General features: G+C 49.1%; 1 non-coding gene across 1 annotated transcript; it reads right to left on the bottom strand.

Moving 5' to 3' along the window:
* Positions 1–5,194: 5,194 nt before the first annotated feature.
* Positions 5,195–5,268, bottom strand: Trnaa-cgc (transfer RNA alanine (anticodon CGC)). Its single transcript has one exon. It is a non-coding gene; the product is annotated as a tRNA-Ala (tRNA).
* Between the last annotated feature and the right edge of the window lie 5,821 nt (positions 5,269–11,089).

Raw genomic sequence — 11,089 nt, 5'->3', positions numbered from 1 at the left:
TGGACACGTGGACAATTTCTTGGCCACGACGACGATGGTCAGAAGACGGTTCTAACGGCTCGATGAGATAGTTCACCGGAGATGTTTGTTGAAGTACACGATATGGTCCCTGGTACTTGGAGACCAGCTTCGTTGAAAGGCCAGGTGTAGTGGACGGGACACGCAGCCAGACTAGCGAGCCAGGAGCATAGCACGTAGGAGTAGCGGAGGCATCGTGGTGTTCCTTCTGGCGCCACTGGTCTTGTGATGTGAATGAACGTGCAAGTTGGCGGCATTCTTCAGCGTATGTAGCTGCTTGAGATAGAGTCGTGCACTCGGAGGCGTCGGGTCGGTATAGAAGAATAGTGTCCATGGTACAAGAAGGTTCGCGTCCGTGAAGGAGAAAGAAAGGGGAGAATCCAGTTGTGCTTTGAATGGCGGTGTTATAAGCGTACGTAACAAAAGGTAGCACTCGGTCCCAATTGGAGTGATCTGACGAGACGTACATAGCAAGCATGTCGCCCAGGGTGCGGTTAAAACGTTCTGTCATCCCGTTGGTCTGTGGGTGATAGGCACTGGTGGTGCGGTGAACGACGCGGCATTCACGAAGTAATTCTGCGATAACGTCGGAGAGGAACACACGACCACGGGCACTCAGCAACTCTCGAGGAGCTCCATGACGAAGGACGAGATTGTGAAGAATGAAAGTGGCAACGTCTTTTGCTGTGGACGACGGAAGAGGTGAAGTTTCGGCATACCGTGTGAGGTGATCGACGGCAACGATTATCCAACGGTTACCGTCTGGTGTACTGGGAAGGGGACCGTAGATGTCAATGCCGACGCGGTCAAATGGTCGGGCGGGGCATGGCAGAGGTAATAAGGGGCCGGCGGCGTGTTGAGGAGGAGTCTTGCGTCGCTGGCACGTGGAACATGACCGAACATAATGGCGAACATAACGGTACATGCCACGCCAGTAGTACCGAAGCCTAATACGTGAATACGTCTTCAGGAAACCTGCGTGGCCGCATTGTGGGTCGTCATGGAAAGTGGAGCAGATTTCGGAGCGCAGGTGGCGGGGAATGACGAGGAGCCACTTACGGCCGCCGGGGGTGTAATTCCGGCGGTACAAGCACGTCTTCCCGAGTGGTGAAAGTGTTCAGCCTGCCGACGCAATGTCCGAGAAGTGGGAGCAGAAGTCCGGCCAGACTGAAAGTCTAGAATGGAAGCCACCCACGGGTCCTTGCGCTGCTCAGATGGCATGTCAGAGATGGCAAGAGCGGTGGTATATTTGTGAAGCAGACAGGGTCGGGAGGCAAGGGTGAACGGGAGAGGGCGTCTGCATCCGAATGTTTCCGACCAGAGCGATACACGACGCGGATGTCGTATTCCTGGAGGCGCAATGCCCATCGAGCGAGGCGACCACTTGGATCTTTCAGTGACGACAACCAGCACAGGGCGTGGTGGTCGGTCACTACGTCAAATGGGCGCCCGTACACGTAAGTACGAAATTTCTCTATAGCCCAAATTATGGCAAGACATTCTTTTTCAGTCACCGAATAGTTGCCTTCGGCTTTGTTGGAAGTTCGGCTTGCATAGGCAACGACGTACTCTTCAAACCCATCTTTCCGTTGAGCAAGAATAGCGCCTAACCCAACACCGCTGGCGTCCGTGTGGATCTCAGTGGGTGCAGAGGGGTCGAAGTGTCGCAGTATAGGAGGCAACGTAAGGAGACGGCGCAATTCGTTGAAAGCGTCGTCGCAAGCAGGAGACCATGCCGAAAGGTTATGACTGCCAGCGAGGAGCTTGGCCAAAGGGTTGATGATCATAGCGAAATTGCGGATAAAGCGTCGGAAATAAGAACATAGGCCGATAACGCTGCGGAGATCTTTCATGGTACTTGGTTTGGGAAACGCGGAAACGGCTGTAAGTTTGGCAGGGTCGGGGAGAATACCGTCCTTCGAAACAACATGACCTAGAATCGTAAGCTTTCGAGCGGCGAAGTGGCATTTCTTCAAGTTTAGTAGTTGCAGTCCTGCAGCTGAGAGGCAAGCGAGAACTTGTTCGAGGCGAGTTAGGTGGGACGCAAAATCGGAGGAAAAGACCACAATGTCGTCTAAATAACAAAGGCAAATATGCCACTTCAGGCCTCGAAGGATCGTGTCCATCATGCGCTCGAAAGTAGCAGGCGCGTTGCAGAGGCCGAAGGGCATGACTGTGAACTCATACAGGCCATCGGGCGTCACAAAAGCCGTTTTTTTCGCGATCGGCCTCCGCCATCGGCACCTGCCAGTATCCCGAGCGCAGATCTAAGGACGAGAAGAATTCTGCTCCCTGTAGTCCAGGGCATCGTCGATGCGTGGTAGAGGGTACACATCCTTGCGGGTTATTCGATTAAGACGGCGGTAATCCACGCAGAACCTGATGGATCCGTCCTTTTTCTTTACCAGCACCACTGGAGAGGCCCAGGGACTGCTGGAGGGCTGGATTATTCCACGTTTCAGCATATCGTCTACCTGCTCATCGATGACACGGCGTTCTGCAGTCGACACACGATATGGGCGCTGGCGCAATGGTGCTTGTTGACCGGTATCGATCCGATGAACAAATGCTGATGTTCGACCTTAGGAAGACTGGTTGTGGTCGAAGGAGGCTCGAAAACGCTGCAGGAGTTGCACAATCAAGTTGTGCTGCGCACGTGTGAGGGCGGAATCGACGGCATTTAAGAATATGTCGACAGGATCGCCGGTGCCAGCGGCAGGAGCGATGGCACAAATCGGTAGTGATGCCTTATCGCCAAGCCTTGCATCCTCGAAAAGGCAGGCAAAAGTCTCGAAGCTTCCCAGACACTCGCCGCGTAGTAGAAGTGACGGACATTCAGATACATTGCACACGTAGATAGCCGCAGAACCATTGCAGAAGTTGATGACAGCCCACGGGAGGAGGAAGTTTCGGCGCCGAGCAGGAGCTGGAGATGGCGAAAACAAAACAGGTGAGTTGGCGGCGGCAGGTGAAAACAGCGGTACCAGAACGACGGACAAAGGGGCGATGTGGACGTCAGCCGCGGCAAACACTTTAGGGGGAGCGTGGTCGTCGAGGTCAGGGCACGGCGTCGACAATGTGAGTTCGGCACGCGCGCAGTCCACGAGGGCTTGATGAGTAGACAGAAAATCCCATCCTAGGATTACGTCGTAGGATGATCGGGGCAGGACGACAAACTTAACGGCATACATAACATTTTGAATAATTACACGGGCTGTGCACTGAGCGGTAGGCTTGACGTGATGCGAGGTCGCCGTACGCAGGGAAACATCGGTAAGCGGGGTGGTCACTTTTCTCAGATCGCGGCACAATTTTTCGCTAATTACAGAAATAACAGCTCCTGTGTCGACAAGTGCACGTACGGCGATACCTTCCACCAATAAATCAATTTCGTTAGGCGGGTAAAAATGAGGTCTTGGAGAGTTCGATGACGGCGCAGTTCTTGCCTCGGGAACTGCGGCTGTTAGTTTTCCTCTCGTGCGGGGCTAGGTCGGCGAAGCATCGGGGAGATGGATCGGCGACGGGGAGAAGATGACCGGCGTGAGTCATACGGGCGGCGTGTAGAAAACGAGTCGGCGACAGGAGAAGGAACTCGTGGTGAGTGCTGAGCACCTTGATAGGTTGGCGAAGCCACACCATGTTGAGAGCGGAAGCTGCGACGGTGACAGTGGCGGGCTATATGGCCCGCAAGACCACATGCGAAGCATATGGGCCGGTTATCAATGGTACGCCACGGATTCACAACAGATGGTCCGGTGGGCGCAGAAGGATGGGGCACCGGGCGTGAGGGTGGTGGCGACGTGTAGAAGGACCCGGTGGCACGGTAGGCGCCAGAAAGAGATGGGGCCGGTGGTCTGGCAAGAGCGGCAGCGTAAGTTAATGGCGTAGGGACAGGCAACGCCGGAGGGGCAGTTGGTAGTGCCTGGGCGACTTGCGTCTCAATGAAATGACGAAGAGGTGGGTCTAAAGATGACGGCGCTGGCTCAGGTGTGTGGGCGACAAGGGAAAGTTGACGTGCAACTTCCTCGCGGATGAACTGCTTTATGTGTGGCAGCAAAACGGTGTGATCGGCAGTGGCGTCGCTGGCAAGGGTGGAAATGTCTGCTGTATCTTGAGCAGCACGGCGCGTCGACGCACGCTGCTTTCGCAGCTCGTCGTAAGTCTGGCAGAGTTGTATCACGTCGGCTACCGTCTGGGGTTTCCTAGCGACAAGCATCTGAAATGCGTCGTCGTCGACTCCTTTCATGATTTGCTTTATTTTTTCCCCTTCAGTGAGAGACGGGTCGACGCGCTTGCACAGGGAGAGAATATCTTCGATGTAGCTTGTAAACGTCTCCTCCCTGCGTTGGACTCGACTGCGCAAGCGCTGTTCCGCGCGAAGCCGGCGCACGGCGGGACGACCGAAGACCTCCGCGACGGCTGCCGTAAAGGTCGACCAGCTCGTGATTTCAGTTTCATGGTTTTTGAACCAGAGGCCGGCTACATTAGTGATGTAAAAGTGAACGTTCGTGAGCTTGGCGCGGTCATCCCATTTGTTACTAGAGCTCACTCGTTCGTACTCGGCGATCCAATCCTCGACGTCCTGGTCGTCGGTGCCGCTAAATACAGGTGGGTCCCGTTGTCGGGGCACGCCAGCACAGTGGATTGTCGTTGGCACGGGAGCAGCTTGCGATGGGCCAGGATCAGTCATGATGAAAGCTGATGGTAGCGTACGGCTGCGAAGTTCCAGGATGGACAGTACCCCGCTACTTCCACCACTTAAAATGGGGGTGTTGGTCTTCAAGCAGGCCTCGATGTGGTGTTACAGAAGGCTATCCGAAAGGCAGGTCTGGTTACCGGCGAGCGCGAGCTAGAGCGTCAACAACAACCACACTCATCGTCGTCTTCTTTCCCCAGACATCGAAGCGCGGTCAATCGCCTTCAGTACAATATATATATATATATATATATATATATATATATATATATATATGTGTGTGTGTGTGTGTGTGTGTGTGTGTGTGTGTGTGTGTGTGAACGCGCGAGAAGAAACGGAACCGAGAGGCCCGATTTTTAGTGATCATATGATAAGAAGCCCACAAAGACAACAAGGAAAACAGGGGAAATTACTTGCACACACTAAGTGACATAAAGAAATGATAAATTAATGCAAATGAAAGTGGATGAAAAAACAACTTGCCGCAGGTGGGGCATGATCCCACGTCTTCGCATTGCGCGTGCGATGCTCTTACCAATTGAGCTACCGCGCGCTGTGTTCCCATCCACTTTCTCGGTTATTTATGTTTTAGTTTAATGTTCAATTACAGTTTACTCCCCAAATTTTTAACGTCCAAAAAGCACGGTGTGATGCTAAAACTTTGAAAATAAGGCAACAAGTGCTTTATATATCAACCGATGATCAAAATTAATCCGAAGCCGTTGTTCCTGTGTTGGTTTCGTAGGAGCTCCTGTGCTTCTCAGTGTAAGGAAAACTTACCGGGTATTTTCTAGGATCATTCCACGCAGAACCGCGGCTACCTGAGTCAAAAGCTGCTGAAGCGGAGCTAATTGGTTCCTGATTTTACAGCTGCCAGCAGCGCTACGATAAACACAAAGAAAGGATGAAGTGGAGATGGGTAGCACTTTCCAACTTTGTCCTCACTCCATAATTTTCGTGCCATTGCTTCCTGCCTGCTGGCACACACATAAGATAATAGTACATCATTCGGTCGAGGCTATTGCCGGCAGTTATATTGATGACGAGATAATCATGATGACCGCCTGGATCATGTTTTGTGACGCTGAATTTTTCAACGCAAGTTGGTACTGTAGATACTTCACATGAGCCACCACAACAATGTTCTATTAAGCATGTGCTTTAGACAAGTTCATTTTTATTTATTTTTTCTTGAAGTAGTATGTTCCAGTTACAGTACATTCGGGTCGTCAACTGACCACAGTTTCCGTGCTACTTGTTTCCCGTGCTCCTCTCAGTGGCCATGCCTCGCGAAGCCTGATGGGCGTAAGGCCGGTTTCTGTACCCGGTGGATGCCCCATTAGCACTGGGAGTGTAGTCGGCAGCGTAGTCCCGATGGGAGGAAGGCTGGTTTCCGTATCCGGTAGATGCCCCATTAGTACCGGGGGCGTAGCCAGCAGCGTAGCCGGCGGGACCATAGGGAGCAAAGTGGCCGTAAGCTTGTCCATCGAGAGCCGCCTCATTGAATCTAAAGCCGTAGCGTCCGTGCCGAGCGTACTCGAAAGCGTTAGCAATGAGTGCGTACGGCTCTGGTGCTGGTCGCCCGTAACTGCTGTAGCTTCCAGCGTTAGGTGCCGCTGTATTTCCGCCGTAGGCTGCAGCTGCATCCTCTTGAGCGTATCCTGTAGGAACAGGGAGTACGGTGGGCGGCGCGTTGAAAACTGTGTTACCACTGACACGAGCAGATCTGCCCGGCTCGCTGCTGCCCGCGGTGGCCCGGAAGCCTTGTACGGCGTCCACGTAGTTCATCTGGCGGTAGAGGCCGTTGGCGCCCGGGTAGCCATACAAGCCGAAATTGACAAGGTCAGAGCCGCCCTGTCCTGTGCCGAACTGCCGATCGTTGAACACGCCCGCCGTATCGTAGCCGAGACTGTATTGCGCGGGAGTCTGGAAAAGCTAGAGAGAACAACACTAATAGTTTCGGCGATGTTGCAAAACCGTACGTAAGGTAACATTCACTGGCATTCACTGACTGTTTCCTTCTATGGCTGTGGATAACAAAAAATCCAGCCCTCGAGTCTCCTTATTCTTCAAGCGTGTAGTATTTGACGTTACGCAGTGAAATCCTTGTGAACCCTGTATAGGAAGGTAAAGTTACTTTTCGAGACGGCGTAAATATTATCTGTAGGGGCGTTCAAGTTCTGCAATACTATGAAAAGGCATCCTCCATGAATCGGTACTTGCTTACATTAGAAACCATGAGTTAGATGTAAGCGAAAGAGGTGCCGAAGAAAAAGTATGACGGGATTATAGCCAGTGCTAATGCTTTCTTCTTCTTTAATGTGCATCGCTGCTAAGCGACACAACTCCAGTTCGTGGTCTCCACAATCCGTCATGAGCACTTATTACGATTTGTATTTTTAATTTGTTGAATAAGTTTGAGATCACACCGTCAGGATAAAACGCCACCATGAGCTGTGCTAATGAATTTATCCGGATAGGTCATGCGAACATGAAAGGTTACTTTCACTGGGCAGCGTGTCTCCGTCCATGAATTTGCGTGTTTCCGTCCACAAGTCTAAAAGCACCGTTCCTCCAAATATTATTGCGGAGTGGCTGTACAGACGGCGTTGTTTGCACTCACGGAGGCGTAGGCGTCGTATCCTCCTGCGTAAAGGGCCACAGCAGCAAGGTAGTTGCGATAGTCGACACCTTGTTGCGCGGCTCGAGTCGGTTGGTTGTGGTGTTGAGTGAACGCTTCACCAATGAGCCAGAGAAGCAGCACTTGTACCTTGCGTTCGAAGGAGACAATATGAACCTTGTGGAGCAGCAAAAGTGGATATCGCTACTTTCCATAAGAAGACTGCTGTATGATCGTTATAAGAAATACGCGTTGCTCATCAATTCTAGATCAAGCAAAAGAGTCCTTAGCTATTCCTTAGCAATGCCCGCCACAGATTTCAAACCTTACCTCCGGAAGGAACTGAGGAGATATTCGCAAAGCATGTGGGACAGCGAAACACTCAATAAACTCCACATCATTAAGCCCAACCTAGGATATTGGCTGCCTATAACAAAAATACGACAAAGCGAGGTTGTTTTTTGTCGTATTAAAATCGGCCACACTTTCGGTACACACTAATACTTGTTGATAGGTGATGAGCCACCTGTCTGTGGTAAATGTGGCGCTACGTTAACTGTCCTTCACGTGTTAATCGAAAGTCGTGCACTGGAGACTCAAAGAAAGAAAAAACACTTTTATTTACTACGCCGTGAACAAGTTTCATTACATCCAGCAATGTTCGTAGGTAACGAACCGCTCTTAGACGTTAAATCAACCTTATCTTTCTTAAAGGATGCCGGCGTACTGAATGTCATACATCCAAGTTATCCGTAGCACGGCCTCTTATCAGAGGCTGCTGCTGCGGAAGTAGTATTAGGAGCACGTGCCTTCAGGTTCTTGCGCTCAAGGACCCGGGTAAGGCATCAGTACTACTTCCATACTTTTACATTTTTATCTTCTATTCACTTCGCCTTTTACATATTTTATGGTCATAGCATACATAGCATAGCATATTTGACGCACTCACACTGTGACTGATTTTAGGCCCCTCTACAGCCATGATGCATCTTAGACTTCATTAAACATTGTTAACTCAATGTATCATGTGTGTGGCGCTCTTTGGCGATAACTGGCCCTTGCGCCATTAAAACCAAATAATCATCAAGCAAAAGAGTACGAGAGGTAGTTTTATGATGAAGGAAATGGTCGCATCGCGGATACTTTCGACATCAAGATCTTAATTACCAAGGGCTTGACGCACCGAAAACATTCATCTTTCCGCGACAACTATGGCCTCTTAAACCGGCGCAGTTACACGACGGTCGACATTTAGAGGAAAGCTGGAAGACATAGAATGGGGAAGGCCACTCTCACGGAGGTGTCTCGTGAAGACGTGTTCCTGTGATAGGTTAAAAATAGGTGTTGCATAAACGTTTGTTCCGAAATAACAACAAAAATGCACAAGTTATGAATATATGTGCGGAAACATTGCTACAGCACATAAGTAGAACATAATAGCTCATTGCGATAAGAGCTTCCCGCGCTCTGCACGCCTGGAATTCCCACCATCATCTGTCTATATTCAAGTGTGCTTCCGCACTTCTCCGTTTGGGCAATGACAAAACAGCTGTACATACATGTACAGAGGGCGTAGAAACAATAGTGACGGCGCTGTTGGATAAATTGCTTATATCTAACTCGCAATGCATGTTGCTGTACTGGAATTATTGAACGTAAAGACTTAGCACAGAATGGTACATACAAAAAGTATAATGCCCTGCGTATCCGCGCACACATTCAAGCATTATAACCAAGAAAAAAAAAAACTGAGCTATCAGTGGACACTGCTGAGCGGGTTCGTTGACGGATAAAGAGCACCACTTTTTCTCTCACCACTGGAAACATTTCGAATCTTGTGAAGCCCCCACTTTTGCGCAGAGACGCTGTTCTAGACCAAACGACGCTGGGGCGATGGCGAATGTCTTCTGCTGGCTCCTTGCCGAACCCGGCTAGCTTTTATACTCTCGTCAACGACGAGTGTGAAATTGTTGCTTACGCGAAACACGCAATCAAACCTGTTGTTTTTTTTTTGGTTTTTTTTTATTACTCCTCGCTTTGCTTCCACTTCTTTCAAAACTACGGTGCCTTTTGTTATTCCGACTCATAGTTTATCACGAAAAACGTGCGTTTCCCGTGAAACGCATTTCACATTTCCTGCGCGAGCGCGTACATTTCTGCGGGAGACGGTAAACGTGATTGCAAGCATTTTGCTGCTCCTAACCATAAGTAATAGTTTGGCAAAGAACGCTGGTGGACCGTTTCAACTCCCACGTAGTGTCCTTAGGCTGGTAGCGACCTATTTCAAAAACACATTCTTGTTGTTTTTTTTTTATGAAATTTGTGCTGTGATCTTTTTGTAAAAAGGCCCAAGGTCATGATCTGTAATTTCCTTTCTTTGCACGAGTATGTAGGTTTCTTAGAGGGCACATATGATTTGGATTACATAACAACGTTTATGGGCACCAAAAGGTCACAATTAGAGCGCGTTTTGCGTTAACGGAAGCAGAAGTAAAATGTAGTGTTTATTATGTCCTATCCTTTAAGTTCTTAATTTCACGATGCATTTTCTTACTGTTGTAGTTACTCCTAAGTTTGAGAACTCAAATCGTTTGTTGTTTTTATTATTTTCTTTTGTCTATACGTGTCACTTTATAGCCGTTGCATTCATGTAAGCCAGTCCTGGTTGCTAATCCTTCTCAAATTTGCATATTTGTTGCAGTGTTTGCTGGACAATATTTTTTGTCACGTTTAACATTTCCTGTTCAGTGTTTAAGTTTATTGGAAAGTACGTGCACCCGTATAGTACCTTGTAAGTGCACTTGCGTAGTGTGTCACTGTGACGCCCAGCATAAATGTGCTGTGTGTGTGTGAATCTGCGTTGCCTTGCGTGCGTGTTCCTGCTTGCGCTACTAAAATATATCACGATATCGTACCCACAAAGCAATTCATCAACCAACGGCAATTCTCGGCTACTGTCACCCGGATGGGGCTAGGCGTAGTCAAGCTGTTTAATGGATGTTTTGTGCAAAATCTAATTTATGTTTGTTTGGGACTCGTGCAGTTTCAAATCAATCTTAGTATGCAGTGAGGTCATGAAAATTGGAGTTTGCGATTAGAAAACGGCATCAAATTAGTTTGAGACAACGGTATTAGATGCATCGTCAATTCGCGGCGCAATACGATTGACGAAAGAATAAAAACTTTTTACGAAGTCTTCCGGGGTCATTCACATGTTAGACTTGCGAGTACTTTATTGAATTACGGTGTCAAACGTTATCGTGGTTCGTGGCGTGGCGGTTTACTTTCTAATGCTGTGTAACACCAAGGCGTTATCACCACGGTTATCAGGAGAAAAATTCCGGCAGAACCTATCTCATGATCAATGCCGATGTTAATGCGATTAGCATCGAAGCAATGCAGCGACATTCAGTATTGCCGCCGAAGAGACGCGTCATGTGTGACAGGTGTATGCAGCAGGGTTACTCTCTCACGCTTTGATGACGATGACTACAAATTTTTGGCATCCCCTTTGAACAAGCCTGCTTGAGTTAATCAAGTATGCTGCATTTGTTTTTATTATAGCATTTTTGTATACAATGTTCATAATATTTTTTTCTTCCTAAAAACTTCGCCATCTATACTCCATGTCGCCACTACCGTTGAGCACTACTTGAGCAAAGTTTTTATTCTCAAAGCTACGAGGTGTAAGCAAGCCGCATGCTTGCGCAGCAAAACATGGTTGCATAAGTAACGGCCTTGTAATTGGCAGAGTT

This window comes from Dermacentor silvarum, chromosome 2 (genome assembly GCF_013339745.2).
Source record: "Dermacentor silvarum isolate Dsil-2018 chromosome 2, BIME_Dsil_1.4, whole genome shotgun sequence".
NCBI classification, from domain to species: domain Eukaryota; kingdom Metazoa; phylum Arthropoda; class Arachnida; order Ixodida; family Ixodidae; genus Dermacentor; species Dermacentor silvarum.
This window is presented reverse-complemented; position numbering and strand designations above follow the sequence as displayed.